Source organism: Bos indicus, chromosome 9 (assembly GCF_029378745.1).
Source record: "Bos indicus isolate NIAB-ARS_2022 breed Sahiwal x Tharparkar chromosome 9, NIAB-ARS_B.indTharparkar_mat_pri_1.0, whole genome shotgun sequence".
NCBI lineage: Eukaryota > Metazoa > Chordata > Mammalia > Artiodactyla > Bovidae > Bos > Bos indicus.
Window position 1 is genome coordinate 67183283 of NC_091768.1, and position 24946 is coordinate 67208228.

At 37.4% G+C, this 24946-nt stretch overlaps 1 pseudogene; it reads right to left on the reverse strand.

Moving 5' to 3' along the window:
- On the reverse strand, positions 1-24722 carry LOC109563532 (putative nucleoside diphosphate kinase; annotated as a pseudogene).
- Positions 24723-24946: the final 224 nt, after the last annotated feature.

Below are 24946 nucleotides of genomic sequence, written 5' to 3' on the forward strand. Positions count from 1 at the left end.
TTATTGGTAAACTAGCTTTAAAGAAGAATGATCAATCCTACTGCATCTAAGAAGAGCTGTATCCAGGGACACATCAAGTGGTGCCCAGGAGGCTGCTGCTTTGTCCACTTCTTTTTCATGGATCCAGTCATAAGCACAAGACATGTCATCAACCAATTCTTCCAGCTTAAACCGTAGGCTGGTTTCTTTTTCAGGACTTTCTACTGAATTACTACCACAAATGATGTTCCTGCCAACTTGAGTGCAGAGGTCCTGAGAATGGTGCCCAACTTAGAGTCTGCCAGGTTGTCTCCCCAAACATCAGCCTTCCCTGACTTAACCATATCCAGGCCCTTCCAGACCATGGCCACAACTGATCTTGAGTCCATGCACTTCTCTAGCCCTGGGAAGAATGAGCGGTCTTTCAGAGCAACATATTGCTGCTCAAAGTGTTCATCAGAGACCTGAAAGAACATCATGGCCACAATACAGAATCCTTCTTGCTCAAAGGCCTTGATGATCTTGCCCATGAGGCCTCAGTGCACGTCATCTGATGGCAATGAAGGTGCTCTGGATGTCAGCTAAGTTCCAGGAAGCTAGAGGGATGTGGATGACTCCTGTTCTGCTGTGCCAGAGCTGAACCTGGAAACTCTGTATCTTTAAATTAAAATTTTGTTTGACTAATTGCAAACGTTTCTTTTTTCCCCTAAAAAACTTCAGAGTGACAAAGACACTCTCCTTGACCAAACTGTAGTCAGGTGTTTCTGAGGTCTTTTCTGGACTGTGCCTCAACCTTGGGCTTTAGTCACCATCCTTTTAGAGTCAAGTTTTAGCAATAATCTTCCTGAGTCAGTTTAGAAACATTTCCCCTACCCATGCTATCTGATCACCCGTGATATATGATCAAAATTCTCATTCCCCGTCACTCCCCACCCTCCATATCTCATCACTCTGACTTGCCTTCTGCAAAATTAAATGCATATATAGGAAATGTAAATAAATAAACTTTCAAATGAGTTTTTTGGGGTAAGTTTGTAAAGTTTATGCATCTGAAGTTATCAAAGTTTAAAGCAGCACCAAGATATTTGGGACATGTTATCTATTGATTGAATACAATTTGTACAAGATATCATTCAATATAAATTCTTTAAAGAAAAAGGACATTTCATTGTAAATGGAGGGGAAAAGTTTTATTTGCATTTTATCTTGAAAATAAGATAAAAATTAAAGAATAAATATTTTTATTAATTTTATTAAAATAAGGGATATAATTTTTTTGGATCATTAATTTTATTTTGTTTTTTAAATTAATTTATTTTTTAATTGAAGTATAATCACTTTACAGAATTTTGTTGTTTTCTGTCAAACCTCAAAATGAATAAGCCATAGTTTAACACTGGACTGGAAGAAGCACAAGCTGGAATCAAGATTGCCGGGAGAAATATCAATAACCTCAGATATGCAGATGATACCACTCTTATGGCAGAAAGTGAAGAGGAACTAAAAAGCCTCTTGATGAAAGTGAAAGTGGAGAGTGAGAAAGTTGGCTTAAAGCTCAACATTCAGAAAATGAAGATCATGGCATCCGGTCCCATCACTTCATGGGAAATAGATGGGGAAACAGTGGAAACATTGTCAGACTTTATTTTTCTGGGCTCCAAAATCACTGCAGATGGTGACTGCAGCCATGAAATTAAAAGACACTTACTCCTTGGAAGGAAAGTTATGACCAACCTAGATAGCATATTGAAAAGCAGAGACATTACTTTGCCAACAAAGGTTCGTCTAGTCAAGGCTACGGTTTTTCCAGTGGTCATGTATGGATGTGAGAGTTGGACTGTGAAGAAGGCTGAGCGCCGAAGAATTGATGCTTTTGAATTGTGGTGTTGGAGAAGACTCTTGAGAGTCCCTTGGACTGCAAGGAGATGCAACCAGTCCATTCTAAAGGAGATCAGCCCTGGGATTTCTTTGGAAGGAATGATGCTAAAGCTGAAACTCCAGTACTTTGGCCACCTCATGTGAAGAGTTGACTCACTGAAAAAGACTCTGATGCTGGAAGGGATTGGGGGCAGGAGGAGAAAGGGACAACAGAGAATGAGATGACTCGATGGCATCACTGACTCGATGGACGTGAGTCTGGGTGAACTCTGGGAGTTGGTGATGGACAGGGAGGCCTGGCGTGCTGTGATTCATGGGGTCGCAAAGAGTCGGACATGACTGAGCGACTGATCTGATCTGATCTGATCTGATACAAATATCCCCTCCCTTTTGAAGCTCCCTCCCAACTCCTTCCCCATTCCACCCCTCTAGATTGATACAGAGCCCCTTTTTGAGTTTCCTAAGCCATACAGAAAATTTCCATTGGCTATCTATTTTACATATAGTAATATAAGTTTCCATGTTACTCTTTGCATACATCTTCCCCTCCCCTCCCCTCTCCCCATGTCTGTAAGTCTATTCTCTATGTCTTTTTCACCATTGTGCTAAGTCACTTCAGTCATGTCTGACTCTGTGCAACCCCATAGACGGCAGCCCACCAGGCTTCCCCGTCCCTGGGATTCTCCAGGCAAGAACACTGGAGTGGGTTGCCATTTCCTTCTCCAATGCATGAAAGTGAAAAGTGAAAGTAAAGTCGCTCAGTCGTGTCCAACCCTCAGCGACCCCATGGACTACAGCCTTCCAGGCTCCTCTATCCATGGGATTTTCCAGGCAAGAGTACTGGAGTGGGGTGCCATTGCCTTCTCCATTTTCACCATTGCTGCCCTGTAAATAAATTCTTCAGTACCATTTTTCTAGATTCTGTATATATGTGTTAGAATACGATATTTCTCTTTCTCTTTCTGACTTCCTTCACTCTTTATAATAAGCTCTAGATTCATCCACTTCATTAGAACTGACTCAAATGTGTTCCTTTTTATGGTTGAGTAATATTCCATTGTGTATATGTACCACAACTTCTTTATCCATTCATCTGTCGATGGACATCTAGGTTGCTTCCATGTTCTAGCTATTGTAAATAGTGCTGCAGTGAACAATGGGATACATGTGTCTTTTTCAATTTGGTTTCCTCAGGGTATATGCCTCAGAGTGGGGTTGCTGGGTCATATGGTGGTTTTATTCCTAGTTTTTTAACAACTATCCATACCATCTTCCATAGTGCCTGTATGAATTTACATTCCTGTCAACGGTGCAAGAGTATTGCCTTTTCTCCACACCATCTCCAGCATTTATTGTTTGTAGACTTTTTGATGATGACCATTCTGACTGGTGTGAGGAGATATTTCATTGTAGTTTTGATTTGCATTTCTCTAATAATGAGTGATGTTGAGCATCTTTTCATGTGTTTGTTAGCCATCTGTATATCTTCTTTGGGGAAATGTCTGTATAGGCCTTTTTCCCACTTTTTGATTGGGTTGTTTGTTTTTCTAGTATTGAGTTATATGAGCTGCTTGTGTATTTTGGAAATGAATCCTTTGTCACTTGTTTCACTTGCTATTATTTTTTCCTATTCTGAGGGTTGTCTTTTCACCTTGCTTATAGTTTCCTGTGCTGTGCAAAAGCTTTTAAGTTTAATCGGGTCCCACTTGTTTACTTGTTTTTATTTCCATTACTCTAGGAGGTGGGTCATTGAGGATCCTGCTTTGATTTATGTCCTCGAGGATTCTGCCTATGTTTTCCTCTAAGAATTTTATACTTTCTGGTCTTACATTTAGGTCTTCAATCCATTTTGAGTTTACCTTTGTGTATGGTGTTAGGAAGTGTTCTAATTTCATTCTTCTACATGTAGCTGTCCAGTTTTCCCAGAACCATTTATTGAAGAAGCTGTCTTTGCCCCATTGTATATTCTTGCCTCCTTTGTCAAAAATAAGGTATCCACAAGTGCATGGGTTTATTTCTGGGCTTTCTATCTTGTTTCATTGGTCTATATTTCTGTTTTTGTGCCAGTGCCATATTGTCTTGATGACTGTAGCTTTGTAGTATAATCTGAAGTCAGGAAGGTTGATTCCTCCAGCTCCATTCTTCTTTCTCAAGACTGCTTTGGCTATTTGGGATCTTTTGTCTTTCCATATGAACTGTGAAACTTTTTGTTCTAGTTCTGTGAAAACTCACTAATAATTTGATAGGGATCACATTGAATCTGTAGATTACATTTGTTAGTATAGTCATTTTCATGATATTGATTCTTCCTACCCAGGAACATGGAATCTCTCTCCATCTGTTTATGTCATCTTTTATTTCTTTCATCAATGTCTTGTAATTTTCTGTACAGTTCTGTACAGTTCTTTTGTCTCCTTCAGTTCAGTTCAGTTCAGTCACTCAGTCACGTCAGACTCTTTGCGACTCCATGAATCACAGCACTCCAGGCCTCCCTGTCCATCACCAACTCCCAGAGTCCACTCAAACTCATGTCCATCAACTCGGTGATGCCATCCAACCATCTCACCCTCTGTTGTCCCCTTCTCCTCCTACCCCCAATCCCTCCCAGCATCAGAGTCTTTTCCAAAGAGTCAACTCTTCGCATGAGGTGGCCAAAGTACTGGAGTTTCAGCTTCAGCATCAGTCCTTCCAATGAACACCCAGGACTGATCTCCTTTAGAATGAACTGGTTGGATCTCCTTTCAGTCCAAAGGACTCTCCAGAGTCTTCTCCAACACCGCAGTTCAAAAGCATCAATTCTTTGGTGCTCAGCTTTCTTCACAGTCCATCTCTCACATCCATACATGACCAATGGAAAAACCACAGCGTTGACTAGACGGACCTTTGTTGGCAAATTAATGTCTCTGCTTTTGATATGCTATCTAGGTTGGTCATAACTTTCCTTCCAAGGAGTAGTGAAGTGAGGTCGCTCAGTGGTGTCCTACTCTTTGCGACCCTGTAGACTGTAGTCCACCAGGCTCCTCCGTCCATGTGATTCTCCAGACAAGAATACTGGAGTGGATTGCCATTTCCTTCTCCAGGGGATCTTCCCAACCCAAGGATCGAACCCAGGTCTCCTGCATTGGAAACAGAGGCTTTAACCTCTGAGCCACCAGGGAAGCCACAAGGAGTAAGCATCTTTTAATTTCATGGCTGCAGTCACCATCTGCAGTGATTTTGGAGCCCCCAAAAATAAAGTCTGACACTGTTTCCACTGTTTCACCATCTATTTCCCATGAAGTGATGGGGCCAAATGCCATGATCTTAGTTTTCTGAATGTTGAGCTTTAAGCCAACTTTTTCACTCTCCTCTTTCACTTTCATAAGAGGCTTTTTAGTTCGTCTTCACTTTCTGCCATAAGGGTGTTGTCATCTGCATATCTGAGGTTATGGATATTTCTCCTGGCACTCTTGATTCCAGCTTGTGCTTCTTCCAGCCCAGCGTTTCTCAAGATGTACTCTGCATGTAAGTTAAATAAGCAGGGTGACAATATACAGCCTTGACGTACTCCTTTTCCTATTTGGAACCAGTCTGTTGTTCCATGTCCAGTTCTAACTGTTGCTTCCTAACCTGCATACAGATTTCTCAAGAGGCAGGTCAGGTGGTCTGGTATTCCCATCTCTTTCAGAATTTTCCAGTTTATTGTGATTCACACAGTCAAAGGCTTTGGCATAGTCAATAAAGCAGAAATAGATGTTTTTCTGGAACTCTCTCACTTTTTCGATGATCCAGCAGATGTTGGCAATTTGATCTCTGGTTCCTCCGCCTTTTCTAAAACCAGCTTGAACATCTGGAAGTTCACAGTTCATGTATTGCTGAAGCCTGGCTTGGAGAATTTTGAGCATTACTTTACTAGCGTGTGAGATGAGATGAGTGCAATTGTGCAGTAGTTTGAGCATTCTTTGGCATTGCCTTTCTTTGGGATTGGAATGAAAAGTGACCTTTTCCAGTCCTTAGGTAAGTTTATTCCGAGATATTTAATTCTTTTTGTTGCAATGGTGAATGGGATTGATTGCTTCATTTCATTTCTCTTTCTGATTTTTCATTGTTAGTATATAGAAATGCAAGTGATTTCTGTGTATTGATATCGTATCTTGCAACTTTGCTAAATTCACTGGTTAGCTCTAGTAATTTTATGATACTATCTTTGGGGTTTTCTATGTACAGTATCATGTCATCTGCAAACGGTGAGAGTTTTACTTCTTTTCCAATCTGGATTCCTTTTATTTCTTTTTCTTTTCTGACTGCTGTAGCTAGGACTTCCAGGACTGTGTTGAATAATAGGTGGGAAAGTGGACACATTTATTTTTTCCTGATCTTAGGGGAAATGCTTTCAGTTTTTCACCATTGTGAATAATGTTTGCTGTAGGCTTATCCTATACGGTTTTTACTATATTGAAGTAAGTTCCTTCTATGCCCATTTTTTAAAGAGTTTTATTCATAAATGGGTACTGAATTTTGTCAAAGGCTTTTTCTGCATCTATTGAGGTTATCATATGGTTTTTATCTTTCAACTTATTAATATAGTGTATCACATTGATTGATTTGAAAATATTGAAGAATCCTTGCATCCCTGAAATAAACTCAACTTGATCATGGTGTATGAGTTTTTGATGAGTTGCTGAACTCTGTTTCCTAAAATTTTGTTGAGGATTTTTGCATCTATGTTCATCAGTGATAACTGGCCTGTAGTTTTCTTTTTGGGTTATCTTTGTCTGGTTTGGGTACCAGGGTGATGGTGGGCTTATAGAATGAGTTTGGAAGTGTTCCTTCCTCTGCAAATTTTTGAAAAAGTTTTAGAAGGATAGGCATTAGCTCTTCTCTAAATGCTTGATAGAATTCTGTGAAGCTATCTGGTCCTGGGCTTTTGTTTTTTGAGAGATTTTTGATCACGGCTTCAATTTCAGTGCTTGTAATTGAGTTATTCATAATTTCTATTTCTTCCTGGTTCAGTCTTGGAAGATTGAACTTTTCAAAGAATCTGTCCATTTCTTTCATGTTATCCATGTTATTGCCATATAGTTGTTCATAATAGACTCTTTTAATCCTTTGTATTTCTGCATTGTCTGTTGTAACCTCTCCTTCTTCATTTCTAATTTTGTTGATTTGATTCTTCTTTTTTTCTTGGTGAGTCTGGCTAAAGGTTTGTCTATTTTGTTTATCTTCTCAAAGAACCAGCTTTTAGTTTTATTAATCTTTACTACTGCTTATTTCATTTCTTTTCATTTATTTCTGCTCTCATCTTTATGATTTATTTCCTTCTACTAATTTTGGGGTGTTTTTGTTCTTCTTTTTCCAGTTGTTTTAGCTGTAAAGTTAGGTTATCTATTCAATGTTTTTCTTGTTTCTTGAGGTAGGGTTGTATTCCTACAAACTTCCCTCTTAGAACTGCTTTTGCCACATCCCATAGATTTTGAGTTGTTGTGTTTTCAATTGTCATTTGTTTCTAGAAATTTTTTAATTTCTCTTTTGATTTCTTCAGTAACTTGTTGTTTATTTAGAAATGTATTGTTTAATCTCCATGTGTTTGTGTTTTTTACTTTTTTTTTTTTGTAATTGATATCTAGTCTCATAGCATTGTGGTCAGAGAAGATGCTTGATACAATTTCAATTTTCTTAAATTTACTGAGGTTTGATTTGTGACCCAAGATGTGGTCTATCCTGGAGAACGTTCCATGTGCACTTGAGAAGAATATGTATTCTCCTGCATTTGGATGGAATATCCTGAAGATATCACTGAGATCCATCTCATCTAATGTATCATTTAAGACTTGTGTTTCCTTATTAATTTCCTCTTTTGATGATCTGTCCATTGGTGTGAGTGGGGTGTTAAAGTCTTCTATTATTATTGTGTTATTGTCAATTTCTCCTTTTATGTCTAATAGTGTTTGTCTTCTGTATTGAGGTGCTCCTATGTTGGGTGCCAAGATATTTACAATTGTTATGTCTTCCTCTTGGATTGATCCCTTGATAATTATGTAGTGTCCTTTCTTATCTCTTGTAATATTCTTTAAGGTCTATTGTGTCTGATATGAGGATTGCTACTCCAGCTTTCTTTTCCTTCCCATTTGCACGGAATATATTTTTCCATCCTCTCACTTTCAGTTTATATTCGTCTTTAGGTCTGAAGTGGGTTTCTTGTAGACAGCATATATATGGGTCTTGTTTTTGTATCCGTTCAGTCAGTCTGTCTTTCAGTTGGAGCATTTAATCCATTTACGATTAAAATATTTATTGATATATATGTTCCTATTGCCATTTTCTTAATTGTTTGGGGTTGATTTTTTTAGATCTTTTTTTCTTCTCTTGTATTTCTTGACCATATAAGTCCCTTTAGTATAGCTGGTTTGATGGTACTGAATTCGCTTAACTTTTGCTTGTCTGAAAAGCTTTTTATTTCTCCATCAATTTTGAATGAGATCCTTTCTGAGTACAATAATTTTGGTTGTAGATTTTTCCCTTTCAGTACTTTAAATATATCTTGCCTTTCCCTTCTGACCTTCAGAGTCTCTGCTGAAAGATCAGCTGTTAAACGAAAGGGGTTTTCCCTTGTATTTTACTTGTTTCTTTTCCCTTGCTGCTTTTAATATTTATTCTTTGTGTTTAGTCTTTGTCAGTTTGATTAGTATGTGTCTTGGCGTGTTTCTCCTTAGGTTTATACTGTATGGGACTCTTTGTGCCTCTTGGACCTGATTGACCATTTCCTTTTCCATGTTGGGGAAATTTTCAACTATAATCTCTTCTAAAATTATCTCATATCCTTCCTTTTTATCTTCTTCTTCTGGGACCCCTATAATTTGAATGTTGGTTCATTTGATATGGTCCCAGAAGTCTCTGAGACTGTCCTCAGTTATTTTCATTCTTTTTACTTTATTCGGCTCTTCAGAAGTTATTTCCACCATTTTATCTTTCAGCTCACTGATTCATTCTTATGTTTCAGATATCCTACTATTGATTCCTTCTAGAGTATTTTAATTTCAGTAATTGTGTTGTTTATCTCTGTATGTTTATTCTTTAATTCTTCTAGACCTTTGTTAATTGATTATTATATTTTCTCCATTTTGTTTTCAAGGTTTTTGATCATCTTTACTATCATTATTCTGAATTACTTTTCAGGTAGTTTGCCTATTTCCTCTTCTTATTTGGACTTCTGTGTTTCTAGTTTGTCCCTTCATTTGTGTAGTATTTCTCTGCCTTTTCATTTTTTAAAAAAAACTTATTGTATTTGAGATCTTCTTTTCCCAGGCTTCAAGTTTGTATTCTGTCTTTCTTTTGGTTTCTGCTCTCGTAAGGTTGGTCCAGTGGTTTGTGTAAGCTTCATATAGGGTGAGATTTGAGCTGAGTTGTTTTATTCCCCACTCTGATGGGCAAGGCTGAGTGAGGTGGTAATCCTGCTGATGATTGGGTTTGTATTTTCATTTTGTTTGTTGTTTAAATGAGGCATCCTGCACAGGGTGCTACTGGTGGTTGGGTGATGCCAGGTCTTGTGTTCAAGTGGTTTCTTTTGTGTGAGTTCTCACTATTTGATACTCCCTATGGTTAGTTCTCTGGTAGTCTATGGTCTTGGAGTCAGTGGTCCCACTCCAAAGGCTCAGGGCTTGATCTCTTCATCTAAGACTGATGAGATGAAAATGACCTTTTTGTTTTTCAGACCTCCTGTTGTAGTTATTTCCAAAATCTGGTCGATTACATCTTCAGTTTCTCTGTATCTGGCATGCCTCGGGAGCCACAGTTCCTCTATATTGGCAGGGATATCATTTTAATTGGTTTATTTCTTGGCATTCCCAAAGTATGTATCTAGAGTGTTTTGCTGTAATTTTTTTCTGACAAAATTATATAAAAACACAATATGAAGTAATTTGCTTCATGTCTGACTTTTGCAACAGGGTTCTAAAGCAGGTAGTTTTTGCTAAAATATGCAAGCTCTGTTTGCTAAACATTTTGATTTTAAAACAATGTTGTTTAAAGCATTTTTCTTGTTCCCATGCTTCATTTTCTTTTCTTTAATTGCTAACTGGACTGATCAAATGGTCTGCTCTGTGACTTGTGTAGTTCCCGAAGTCACTTTTATTGATTTCATGGCATTCTATATTTTTTGTATGATTTTAATTTTTACATTATAATTGACTTGCACTGTATTTTTATTGTATTATTTGAAGTAATATCTGATAATAAGAGACTGACAAATAATGCAGTATGACATGTAGGAATATATAATTCACTTAGGCTTGCTGCTAAGTCGCTTCAGTCGTGTCTGACTCTGTGCGACCCCATAGACTGCAGCCCACCAGGCTCCCCTGTCCCTGGGATTCTCCAGGCAAGAACACTGGAGTGGGTTGCTATTTCCTTCTCCAATGCATGAAAGTGAAAAGTGAAAGTGAAGTCGCTCAGTCGTTTCCCACTCCCAGCGACCCCATGGACTGCAGCCTACCAGGCTCCTCTGTCCGTGGGATTTTCCAGGCAAGAGTACTAGAGTGGGGTGCCATTGCTTTCTCCTCACTTAGGCTTAGGAACAAATAATTAAGCTATTCAAATAGGTTATTTTAATACCATAATTAATAATTACTTTATTTTTCCCTATCTAACCTCACAACTGTGTGGACTCAGAAAATTTCTACTCAGATAGTCATCACATCCTTTTATCATGCAAATGTTATGTGTTTTTTGGAAATTTCCTTTTTTGGGTAAGTTATATATTGGATATTTTTCCATGTCAGGACCTATGGATATACTTTATTCTTTTACCTGGTATGTATGCCTCAGAGGTTTATCTAGTCTTTGTTGGTGAAAATTTGTGAAACTTATTTTTCAATAATATACTGAGTATCTTGCATACCCTTTTTTGTGATATGAGAATATTTCTCTAGAATAGCTATTCAGTAGACTTGCTGGGTTGAGATGATAGGTATTTTACATTTTAATGTATTTTATCAGTATGTGCTTTTCAATGCATTGGCCAATTATATACTTCCCTGGACAGTATATGAACACCCCATTATCATGTTTGTCCAACCCGTGAATGTTTCAATGTTTCTTTTTTTTCAACTTGATGGATAAAAACCTACATTTCATGTTTTAATTTGTTTTTTTCCCTGCTAACCAACAAGGTTGAGCGCTTTTTTGTATATATATTGCTATTGTTTCATTTTTATGTGAATATTCTTCATGTATATTTTGCCCACTTTTCTGTTGAATTGTTTGCCTTTTTCCTGTTGAATTTATAAGGCTATAAAAGATGCTTACTCCTTGGAAGGAAAGTTATGACAAACCTAGATAGCATATTCAAAAGCAGAGACATTACTTTGCCAACAAAGGTTCGTCTAGTCAAGGCTATGGTTTTTCCTGTGGTCATATATGGATGTGAGAGTTGGACTGTGAAGAAGGCTGAGTGCTGAAGAATTGATGCTTTTGACTGTGGTGTTGGAGAAGACTCTTGAGAGTCCCTTGGACTGCAAGGAGATCCAACCAGTCCATTCTGAAGGAGATCAGCCCTGGGATTTCTTTGGAAGGAATGATGCTAAAGCTGAAACTCCAGTACTTTGGCCACCTCATGCAAAGAGTTGACTCATTGGAAAAGACTCTGATGCTAGGAGAGATTGTGGGCAGGAGAAGAGGATGGCAGAGGATGAGACGGCTGGATGGCATCACTGACTCAATGGACGTGAGTCTGGGTGAACTCTGGGAGTTGGTGATGGACAGGGAGGCCTGGCATGCTGCGATTCATGGGGTCGCAAAGAGTCGGACACGACTGAGCCACTGAACTGAACTGAAGTACTAAACTCTAATATCTTATGTATTACACATATTTTCTACTTGACTATTGCTTGTCTGTTCATTTTATTTATTTTAATGTTGATCTGTTTATGAATTTTGAATTTTAAAAAGTTATCTTCCCTATTTTTGACTGTATTTCCTTCTAATGCTTTTTTTTATTTTAGTTTTAACAGTTTTAAAAGCTAGCTTCTTAATCTACTGGAAATTTGAGTTTTTGAGAAGTGTGAAGCAAGGAAATCCTGTGGGCTCTACATTTAAAATATGTCCAAACCTGTCACTGCTCTCTACCCAAGCTACTCCTCTGGTTCAAAACACCATCACAAGTTCTGGATTTCTGCTTCCCTGATTGTCTTACGTATACACTTGCTTCTGAGAGGCTATTTTCAACACAACCTAGCAGAGACATCTTTTCAAAAAGCAGTATACCAATAGCTGCCCTTTTTACTAAGAGTGAAACCAGTGTTTTTAAGGTTAAAATGATCTGGCCTTATCTCCTCCTATGTGTCAAAGAGGGTAGACCTCTTTGTCTACCCCTGCTTCTGCCTCTCACCATCTTCTCTGTGCCTTGGCTTCAGTTTATACACCACCCCAGGCCTGCTCACCTGCCTTGCTTTCTACTTACAGTAGTGACTTGCTGTGTCTTACTGGCCTAGAGCCAGGTTGCTGCTGCGGCAGCTGCTTCTGCTTTAGACTGATATTCCTACTGTGCCTGCTGCTCCTGATCTCCCTTTAATACCTGGATACAGCTTCCTCTTACTTCCTGTTTCTATGTTCCACGTTGTCACTGATTTTCAAGATATGGGTTGCAGCTCTCCATTTCACTAAGCACCACACATGTGCAGCTTGGAAGTGTAAGGGGCTAATTCATAAAAGATGGAACTTTGACTGAAGGGGTATGGGAGTGAGTGGATAAATTCTTCTTTCTTCTCCCTCCTTTTAAAGGAACACATGTATACCTGTGGCGGAATCATTTTGATATTTGGCAAAACTGATACAATTATGTAAAGTTTAAAAATAAAATAAAATTAAAAGCCAAAAAAAAAAATAAAATAAAATAAAGGCAGAGTAGCTTTATGTGATCTTTCTAAAGATGTCGTACATGACCCAGGCGTCAGTTTACATAAAGCTGTATCCCAATCCATAACACTCTGCCTTATTTTGTCCTATCTCATCCTCTACTAGGCCTTCACTGGTGGTTTAGATGGTAAAGAATCTGCCTCCAGTGTGGGAGACCAGGTTTTGATCCCTGAGTTAGGAAGATCCCTTGGAGAAGGGCATCTTCTGGAGAAGGGCAACCCACTCCAGTATTCTTGCCTAGATAACCCCCATGGACAGAGGTGCCTGGTGGGTTATAGTCCATGGGATTGCAAAGAGTCAGAGACAACTGAGTTGTCACACTTACACACACACACACACACACACACACACACACACCTCTACCTTATTCCATTTTCCCAGTGTTCATGCTTCCCTGGGATTGTATTTCCCAATAAAATGTTAGCAAAAATATGTTTCCTTCAGAGTCTGTTTTCTAGTGGAACACTTAGTGCAAATATTTATTCTTAATTATTTTGTACACTTATATTTGTTTCTAGGCTAGCTATGTCTTCTACTTATTCCCTTCATACCCATTCCTCAATGTCATAGAGAAATCTGTTCCCTTGAATATGTGAACTGTTCATGGGAGGACTGTGAAATATGATAAAAGAACTAAAAATAACCAACTGGCATCTCCAATAGCAGTTACCTCAACAGTTCTAACTCACATCTGACAGTCCTCCTGTATTTCCTATCTCAGTATTAACACTGCCAGATAGCCAGTTGCTTCAACCTGAAACTTTAGAATAATCCTTAAATCCCCATATCCGGTTGGCTAACAATCTTTTTAATGCACTTGCTCAAACATCTCCAAAATATTTTCTCTTCTCCCTAATGACCTTGCATTCATCGGAGTTCTGTGCTCTGTCAGATGTCAGCTTAAGTGTCACCTACTCAGAGCAGCTCTCCTGACACCCTATTTAAAGAGCCTTCACTTTATAGATGTTGTACCCTGTTTATTTCCTTCACAGTGTTAAAACAAATCGTTAATGACTCATTTAAACCTTTTTAACTAATTTATCATTTGTTTCTTCATTGGAATGTAAATGCTATGTTTTCTGTAGTAGCCACAGTGTCTATTCTAGTCATAGCAGGGTCTCTATAAAGAATGGATGACTGAGGAATACAATACTTTCTTATTAGGGTCATTTGTTTCCACTTTCCTTACTCAGCTGTTCTAATCAATCCTCTACACTGATAGAATTAAATTAAATTAAATTAAAACAGAGATCTGATCATGTTACTTCCCAATTTAAAATCTTTATTTTCATAAGTACAAGATAGACATCAATTTCTTCAGCCTATGAAAAGAAGCAAAAATGGATTAAAGACCCAAATGCAAGATTGGATACTATTAAACAGAGGAAAACATGCACAGAATACTCTTTGACATAGATCACAGCAGTTTTTTTTGGTCCATCTCCTAGAATAATGGAAATAAAACCAAAAAATAATAAATGGGATTTAATTAAATTTAAAGGCTTTTGTACAGCAAAGAAAACCATCAGCAATACAAAAAGACAACATACTGAATGGGAGAAAATATTTGCAAATGCCATGACCAATCAGGTATTAATATCTAACATATATAAACAGCTTGTAAAACTCAACATCAAAAAAAAACCTCATTAAAAAATAAAAGAACTGACATTGTTTCCAAAGAGGAAATGCAGGTGACCAACAGGCATGGGAAATAAAAAAGATGCTCAACAGCACTAATCATCAGGGAGATGCAAATGAAAACCAAAATGAGATCTCACCACACACCTATAAGAATGGCTATCATCAAAAAGACTACAAATTACAAATATTTATAAGTATGTGAAGAGAAGGGAACCCTTGTACCTTGTTGCAGGGAATGTAAGTTGGTACAGCCATTGTGGAAAACAGTATGTAGGCTTCTCAAAAAACTAAAACTATATTTTTAAAAAGTATTTATTTATTTTGGCTGCGCAGGGTCTTCATGGCTACATGGCCTTTTCTCTAGTTGCAGCAAGCTGGCGCTACTCTTCATTGCAGTGAGTGGGGTTCTCATTGTGGCGGCCTCTCTTGTTGTGGTGCACAGGTTCTAGAGTGTGGGTTCTAGAGAGTATAGTTGCATCCTGTGGGCTCAGTGGTTGCAGTTCCTCGGCTCTAGGGCACAGGCTCAGTAGTTGTGGTGCTTGGGCTTTTGCTCCAAAGCATGTGGGATCTTCCTGGACCAAGGATCGAACCCCTGTCTCCTGTGTCGGCAGGCAGATCCTTTACCACTGAACCACCAGGGAAGCCCTAGAACTACTTTCAGTCTCCTTTAAATGAAGTTTTAAGTAGAATTGAATGTACAGTACTAGGTCAAAATATTATAATTCATATTCGGTCTCAAATTATTCATTGAAAAAACCTGATTCTCCATAGTTTTGGAATTTAAAAAGCCCATGAATTTGTCTAGATTATATTTATCCTTTCTCCATAGATGTTTTTGACAAGTTTTTCATAGATTTTAAAATTTTTTTCTATTTTTAATGTTTCTTTTATTTGCTATTTTAAAATTTTATTTTTTTCATATTTTAGAATTTTAACAATTAAACAGTATCATTTTCTAGATAGAGCTATAGAAATTACACAAAATATAATTGTACTTTGTGATTAGCCTGTGGGGTTAATTTCTCTTATGCCATTCTTTCTTCCGCAGATTACATGTTTATGTGTGGCAATTAATGAAAATTTACATTTTAATATATTTGCTTCAAAAATAATTTTAAAAGCATACATAATTGACATGAAGCTTTTGTATTGGCCATGTAACTGACTTAGTTTTCTGTATTGTACTGGTCCTATAATATTTTGGAAACTTTTTTATTACTACATTTATTTCCATGCAGGTTTAGAAAATTAATTTTATTTATTTATTCTTGGCTGTGTGGAGTCCTTGCTGCTGCACAGGCTTTTCTCCAGTTGCAGAGAGTGGTGGCCACTCTCTAATTGTGGTGCGTAGGCTTCTTATTACAGTGGCCTTATCACTGCTGAGCACGGGCTCCAAGGTGCCTGGGCTTCAGCAGCTGTTGCATGTGGTCTCAGTACTTGTGGTTCCCAGGCATAATTGTGCCACATGGGCCCAGCTGCCCCAAGGTAAGTGGGATCTCTAGGATCAGGGATTGAACCCGGTGTCTCCTGTGTTGGCAGGTAGACTCATTACCACTGAGTCACCAGGGAAGCCCCTATTTCCATCCAGTTTAATGGCATGATTTAATTAATTCCTCCTAAGTAAAATATTAAAATAGTATTTCTAAGTTTTTCTGTTTTCAGAGTGTTTTAACAATTTTGTCTTGAATTATAATTTGTTCCTTTCAGATCTATGCTGTTCTAACTTATACATTTTTCTTTTTAAGTTAGTCTTTTAAATTACATTGACCTTTGAACAATGTGGGAGTGAGGGTTTCAACCCTCTCTATTCAGTTTAAAAAATCCATGTATACCTATAACTAACCCTCCATGTTGATGTTTTCTTTACATGCATGGTTCCTCCATATCTGCAGTCTGCATTCTCAGATTCAACCAGGTGTGTGTCGTGCAGCACCAGAATATTTAGTATTTTTAAAAATCCATGTACAGTCGGACCCAACTGTAGATAGATAAAACATACTTTTTCAAAAAAAAGTTTCCTACCTTTTAAATCAACTCTTTAATTTTCTGACCTTTAATACTACTTTGTAGGATAAAATGTTCCCACATTCATTGCCAATAAAAGATTTAGTGATTAATGATTTAGAGAATACATTTTGAGAGTCCTTAGCTTATTAATAAGTAGTGCTATGACTTCCTCATTATTTATAAAATGGATAAATTCAATAAATAATCTGACATAATTTTATAGATTTGTAAGAAATGTTAACTTTCTTAGCTGAAATTATTTTCCCAATTATTTTCGTGATCTTCTCCGGTTTTCTTAGAGTTTGTGAGAAGCTATTAAGTATAGTTTGAAAAAATTTTAAACCTTGTGAGCCAATTCAAAGATCATATTATCAAATGCTAAGAAGTAATAGACTAGTATGAGGCTGTGATCCTCAAAATTGTTCTGCTCATTGCATTTCTTAAGTCATTAGGATGGATTATCATTATTTGTATTAAATATCCAGTCTTTTTTTTTTTTTTAAACTGTAACTTTGAGACATTTACTCCTAGCCATGAGGAACTAATAGGTACTGAATTTCCTATATATAAACAACTAGGGAAAATATGAACAACTGGGGAAAATGGAAACATGCTATTTTAAGACACTAGAAAATAGTACCTTGAGAAAAAGAATGTCTTGAGAAAGATGAAACACACTAGTTGGCGCCAGTGATTGAACCAGCTTTCTGCTGGAGACAGTTTATGAACTGTAGGTCAGGCAGAGAAAACCCTAGCAAAGCACAGCAGTCCACTGAGTTGCAAGATAAATATCAGAGTTTGGAGAGGCAACTTAAACTTGCAAAGCAGAGTACTGGCGAAGAATGATTTTGAGGTATAAACCTCCAGGAATCTATTTGTTGGTCCACTTTTATTTTTTACTGAATATCAAGTTTTTCCAGGAAATTTGAAATTCTATGAAATCACATGAAGAATTCCAGATACAGAGGAACCGTGTATATAAATTTGAAGTTGAACATACAAGATTGGAAGACTGTCAATCTACTGGCTGTAACTGTCATTTCCAGCCAGTTACAGTGAAGAGGTATTACAGTTCTATAATCCTACACCTACCTTAGAGGAGTCATGCATTAATAGAAGAGCTAAACTAGACCTAACGGAAAGGCAATGGCAAGCCACTCCAGTACTCTTGCCTAGAAAATCCCATGGATGGAGGAGCCTGGTGGGCTACAGTCCATGGGGTCGCTACGAGTCGGACACGACTGAGCGACCTCACTTTCACTTTTCACTTTCACACAATGGAGAAGGCAATGGCAACCCACTCCAGTGTTCTTGCCTGGAGAATCCCAGGTACAGCAGAGCCTGGTGGGCTGCCGTCTGTGGGGTCGCAAAGAGTCGGACACGACTGAAGCCACTTAGCAGCAGCAAACTAGACCTAAAGTGAAGTCTACTGCATTTATACCCTTAAAAAAATCTTAACAACTAACACTGAAAGGATTATGGTGATCCACAAAACACCTAATCTTAGCCAAAAGGCCAAGAAGTGACTAATATACAAAACAAAAAACATAATATTTGAAACGAAGAAATCAAAGTCCAGACACTCAACAACATAAAATTTTAATACTTCATCATTTTAACAATCAGTCAGTAATTAATGGACACACAAAGAAGTAGAAATATATAATCCGTGGTAGTAAAAAAAAAAAAGTACAGTAATAGAAACAACCAGAAATAGCAGTGATGTTTGAGTAAGCAGATAAGAACTTAAAAATCTCCACTGTAAACATTTTCAAAGCATTAGAAATTAAATATGAATACAAGAACAATAGAAAAGGAAATCATAAAATTAAAACTTACAGAATCTAACTAAAAAAATGCAAATGCAATATAAAACATAAAAAAATGTAATGTAAAGGGGCTTGAAAACATATGTTACAAAGAAAAGATAACCCATAGTGCTAGAGACTGAATGTTTACGTCCTTCCAAAAAGTCATATGATAAAACCTAATTGCTAATGTAATGGAATTTGGAGGTGGTGCCTTTGGGAGGTGACTAAGTCATGAGAATAGAGACCTCATGAGTGAAATTAGTGCTTTTCTAAGAGAGACCCCTGAGAGCTCAATTACCCATATGTCGTATGGTCTATGGACCAAGAAGTCAACTCTCACCTTACACAGAATCTGCCAACCTCTTGATCTTGAACTTTCTAGCCTCTAGAACTCTGAGAAATAAATTTATGCTGTATAAGGCACTAAATGTATGATAACTTGTTATAGCAGCCCAAACAAAGACACATAGATACAACAATAGATAGTAATCAAAGAGAAAAAATAATTTTATTTTTAAAATTTTTTACTTTACAATATTGTATTGGTTTTGCCATACATTGACATGAATCTGCCACGGGTGTACATGTGTTCCCCATCCTGAACCCCCCTCCCACCTCCCTCCCCATCCCATCCCTCTGGGTCATCCCAGTGTACCAGCCCCGAGCACTCTGTCTCATGCATTGAACCTGGATTGGTGATTCATTTCACATATGATGATATACATGTTTCAATGCCATTCTCCCAAATAATCCCACTCTCTCCATCTCCCACAGAGTCCAAAAGACTGTTCTATACATCTGTGTCTCTTTTGCTGTCTCGCATAAAGGGTTATCATTACCATCTTTCTAAATTCCATATATATGCATTATTATACTGTATTGGTGTTTTTCTTTCTGGCTTACTTCACTCTGTATAATAGGCTCCAGTTTCATCCACCTCATTAGAACTGATTCAAATGTATTCTTTTTAATGGCTAAGTAATACTCCATTGTGTATATGTACCACAGCTTTCTTATCCATTCGTCTGCTGATGGACATCTAGGTTGCTTCCATGTCCTGGCTATTGTAAACAGTGCTGCAATGAACATTGGGGTACACGTGTCTCTTTCAATTCTGGTTTCCTCAGTGTGTATGCCCAGCAGTGGGATTGCTGGGTCATAAGGCAGTTCTATTTCCAGTTTTTTAAGGAATCTCCACACTGTTCTCCATAGTGGCTGTACTAGTTTGCATTCCCACCAACAGTGTAAGAGGGTTCCCTTTTCTCCACACCCTCTCCAGCATTTATTGCTTATAGACTTTTGGATCGCAGCCATTCTGACTGGTGTGAAATGGTACCTCGTTGTGGCTTTGATTTGCATTTCTCTCACAGTGAGTGATGTTGAGCATCTTTTCTTGTGTTTGTTAGCCATCTGTATGTCTTCTTTGGAGAAATGTCTATTTAGTTCTTTGGCTCATTTTTTGATTGGGTTGTTTATTTTTCTGGAATTGAGCTGTAGGAGTTGCTTGTACATTTTTGAGATTAATTCTTTGTCAGTTGCTTCATTTGCTATTATTTTCTCCCATTCTGAAGGCTGTCTTTTCACCTTGCTTATAGTTTCCTTTGTTGTGCACAAGCTTTTAATTTTAATTAGGTCCCATTTGTTTATTTTTTCTTTTATTTCCAATATTCTAGGAGGTGGGTCATAGAGGATCCTGCTGTGATGTATGTCAGAGAATGTTTTGCCTATGTTTTCCTTTAGGAGTTTTATAGTTTCTGGTCTTACATTTAGATCTTTAATCCATTTTGAGTTTATTTTTGTGTATGGTGTTAGAAAGTGCTCTAGTTTTATTCTTTTATAAGTGGTTGACCAGCTTTCCCAGCACCACTTGTTAAAGAGATTGTCTTTTCTCCATTGTATATTCTTGCCTCCTTTGTCGAAGATAAGGTGTCCATAGGTGCATGGATTTATCTCTGGGCTTTCTATTTTGTTCCATTGATCTGTATTTCTGTTTTTGTGCCAGTACCATACTGTCTTGATGACTGTGGCTTTGTAGTAAAGACTGAAGTCAGGCAGGTTGATTCCTCCAGTTCCATTCTTCTTTCTCAAGATCGCTTTGGCTATTTGAGGTTTTTTGTATTTCCATGAGGCCACCATCACCCTAATACTGATGACAATAAAACCTGACAAAGATGCCACAAAAAAAGAAAACTATAGGCCAATATCACTGATGAACATAGATGCAAAAATCCTTAACAAAATTCTAGCAAAGAGAATCCAACAACATATTAAAAAGATCATACATCATGACCAAGTGGGCTTTATCCTAGGGATGCAAGGATTCTTCAATATCTGCAAATCTATCAATGTAATACACCACATTAACAAATTGAAAAATAAAAACCATATGATTATCTCAATAGATGCAGAGAAAGCCTTTGACAAAATTCAACATCCATTTATGATAAGAACCCTCCAGAATACAGGAATAGAAGGAGCATACCTCAACATAATAAAAGCTACATATGACAAACCCACAGCAAACATTATCCTCAATGGTGAAAAATTGAAAGCATTTCCCCTAAAGTCAGGAACAAGACAAAGGTGCCCATTCTCACCACTACTATTCAACACAGTTTTGGAAGTTTTGGCAACAGCAATCAGAGAAGAAAAATAAATAAAAGGAATCCAAATTTGAAAAGAAGAAGTAAAACTCTCACTGTTTGCAGATGACATGATCCATTACATAGAAAACCCTAAAGACTCCGCCAGAAAATTACTAGAACTAATCAATGAATATAGTAAAGTTGCAGGATATAAAATCAGTACACAGAAATCCCTTGCATTCCTATACACTTATAGTGAGAAAATAGAAAGAGAAATTAAGGAAACAATTCCATTCACCATTGCAACGAAAAGAAAAAAATACTTAGGAATATATCTACCTAAAGAAACAAAAGACCTATATATAGAAAACTATAAAACACTGGAGAAAGAAATCAAAGAGGACACTAATAGATGGAGAAATATACCGTGTTCATGGATAGGAAGAATCAATATAGTAAAAATGAGAATACTACCCAAAACAATTTATAGATTCAATGCAATCCCTATCAAGCTACCAATGGTATTTTTCACAGAGCTAGAAAAAATAATTTTTAAAAAATGAACAGAATCAGACTTGATCTCAGATGTAGAGGCAGGCGGGGGTGATGGTGGGAACGGACATAAAAGATTATAGAAGAAATTGCTTAAATTTTCCAAAATTTTATGAAAACTCTGAGCTCACATTTTCAAGAAGCTTAATGATTCCTAAGCAATATAAACACCAAAGAAATCCATTTTAAGTTATACTCCCAGCTGGCACAGTGGCAAAGAATCCACCTGCCAATGCAGGAGATGTAAGAGACATGAGTTTGATCCCTGGGTTGGGAAGATCCCCTGGAGAAGGAAATAACAATCCATTCCAGTATTCTTGCCTGGAAAATTCCATGGACAGAAGAGCCTGGCAGGTTACAGTACACAGGGTTGCAAAGAGTTAGACACAACTGAGCATGCATGCTTGCAATAATAAAATTTACCACACCAAGGATTACATAATAATCTTAAAATCAACCAGAATAAAGAGAAACAAAGAAAGAATAATTGTAGACTTATCATCACCATCTAAGAGTTGCATATTGCATGCCATTTATATATACACAGAATGTATGTACATATATGTAGACTATCATTTATAATGTGTTATGATGTATAACTTATTTATATCAATGTATATATGTACAAGATATTTATGTATATATGATGTATAATATATATGTACAATGGTGCAGATGTAAATAGAATACTAAAAAATAAATAATTCCAAAAGAAAGAAAAAGACAAAATAAAGAATAAAGAATATATGGAGAAAATACAAAACACAAAAAGCTGGTTTATTTAACCCAATCATATCAATTATATTAAGTGTAAACTGTCTAAAGAAGAACTGCATGATAGAACTTTCAGTTATAAAGGAAATGTTCCTTGTCCATATGTCACCTATACTGTCCACAAATGGTTTTTGAACATTTCAACTGTGGCTAGGTTGACTGAAGATCTGAATTTTTTATGTCTTTATTGTCATTTGTTTTAGTTTAAATAGCTATATGTGGTAAGTGGTCACTGCATTAGACAGTGGACATATCAACACCCCAGTAAGAAGGCAATAGTTATCAATCTAGATGAAAAAGCAAGATTCAGTTTAATATTGGCTGTAAGAGATACATTCTATATATGAACATTCAGATTGAAAAGTATAGGATAGAAAAAACATGTCAAGCAAACATTAATTATCAGAAATATGGAGTAGATATATGAACAATCTGATGACCTGAATCCAGATTGCCAGGAGAAATATCAATAACCTCAGATATGCAGATGACACCACCCTTATGGCAGAAAGTGAAGAACTAAAGAGCCTTTTGATGAAAGTGAAAGAGGAGAGTGAAAAAGTTGGCTTAAAGTTCAACATTCAGAAAACTAAGATCATGACATCTGGTCCCATTACTTCATGGCAAATAAATGGGGAAACAGTGGAAACAATGACAGACTTTATTTTTCTGGGCTCTAAAATCACTGCAGATGGTGACTTCAGCCATGAAATTAAAAGATGTTTGCTTCTTGGAAGAAAAGTTATGACCAACCTAGACAGCATATTCAAAAGCAGAGACATTACTTTGCCAACAAAGGTCTGTCTAGTCAAAGCTATGGTTTTTCCAGTAGTCATGTACAGATGTGGGACTTGGACTATAGAGAAAGCTGAGCACCAAAGAAGTGATGCTTTTGAACTGTGGTGTTGAAGACTCATCTTGAGAGTCCCTTAGACTGCAAGGAGAGCTAACCAGTCCATCCTAAAGGAAATCAGTCCTGAATACTCATTGGAAGGACTGATGCTGAAGCTGAAACTCCGATACTTTGGCCACCTGATGCAAAGAACTGACTCATTAGAAAAGACCCTAATGCTGGGAAAGATTGAAGGCAGAAGGAGAAGGGGACTCCAGAGGATGAGATGGCTCATCTCATTGACTCACCTCATTGAGTCGATGGCATCACTGACTCAATGGACATGAGTTTGAGTAAACTTCAGGAGTTGGCCTTGGACAGGGAGGCCTGGCACGCTGCAGTCCATGTGGTTGCAAAGACACGACTGAGTGACTGAACTGAACTGATATGAACAATAGGAAAATGGATTATAGATGAAAAGTATCACTAGAGATAGAGGCATTTCATAGTAATAAAATATTAGATTTTGAAGAAGACATAATAATACTAATGTGTATACACTGATAATACTGCTTCATATACAAAGCAGAATCTTACAGGATTGTGGTCATTTTAAAACATACCCACAATTTTTTAATATTCTTCCTTCAACGGGTAGAGGTTAATTCTTTATTCCTTGAGTATGATCTTATCCTGCTTCTAATGATTAAAATTCCACAAAAGAGATGGTATGTAACTTCTGGAACTAGATAATAAATAGTACTGTAGATTCCTCCTTCCTTTCTCCCTCTCAGATCACATGCTTGAGGGGAAGTAGTTTACATCACATGAGGCAAGAGCTAAAGCCTCCTGCCAAAAACCACTTTAGAAGTGGATCCTTCAGTCCCATTATAGCCTGCTGGTGACTATGCATGTATGCATGCTCAGTTGCTCAGTTGCAATTCTCTGGACTGTAGCCCTCCAGGTTCCTTTTGTCCATGGAATTTTCCCGACAAGAATACTGGAGCAATTTGCCTCCTCCAGGGAGGAGGGATCGATCCATGTCTCCTGCATTGGGAGGAGGATTCTTTACCATAGGCTATAAGGTAGGTACCATAGCCTGTGGTACCATAGGATATACGCTATAGTCAGCCTATAGCCCTGACTAATGTCTTGACTGCAGTTCCATAAGAGACCTACCCAAGTGAAGAAAACACCCAAAAAATGGGTTCTGAATTCCTGATCCACAAAAACTTTGAGGTAATAAATGTTTATTTTTTATGCTTCTAAATGTGGGGGTAATTTGTTATGAAACAATAGATAACTAATTTTAGACTGGAAAGGTTAAATAGAAATACCATTAATTACCATGGAGATTTAAATATTTATCTCTTAATAATTGATAGAACAAATAAACAACAAATGAATATGCATAAAGAACCACTCTATCAACCAATTTAATTTAATTAACCTTTATGCTGCTGCTAAGTCGCTTTAGTCGTATCCGACTCTGTGCCACCCCATAGACAGCAGCCCACCATGCTCTGCCGTCCCTGGGATTCTCCAGGCAAGAACACTGGAGTAGGTTGCCATTTCCTTCTCCATTGCGTGAAAGTGAAAAGTGAAAGTGAAGTCGCTCAGTCGCGACTGACTCGTGGTGACCCCATGGACTGTAGCCCACCAGGCTCCTCCATCCGTGGGATTTTCTAGGCAAGAGTACTGGAGTGGCTTGCCATTGCCTTCTCCATTAACCTTTATAGAACTCTCCAACTCGGAACAGCAGAACGTCATTTTCCTCAACTGAATATGGAACATTCACTTAGACTGTGTGCTAGAATAAAGAACAGGTCCTAATAAATTTTAAAGTATTTAAATGTATTCTCTGACCATAAGAGATTGAAGCTAGAAATTAATGACAATAAAATATCTAAAAAGACCTCAAAAAACTGGATATTAACAAGTGTCTTAATCCATTTCTAGCTGCTATAGCAAAATATCAGACTGCGTAGCTTATA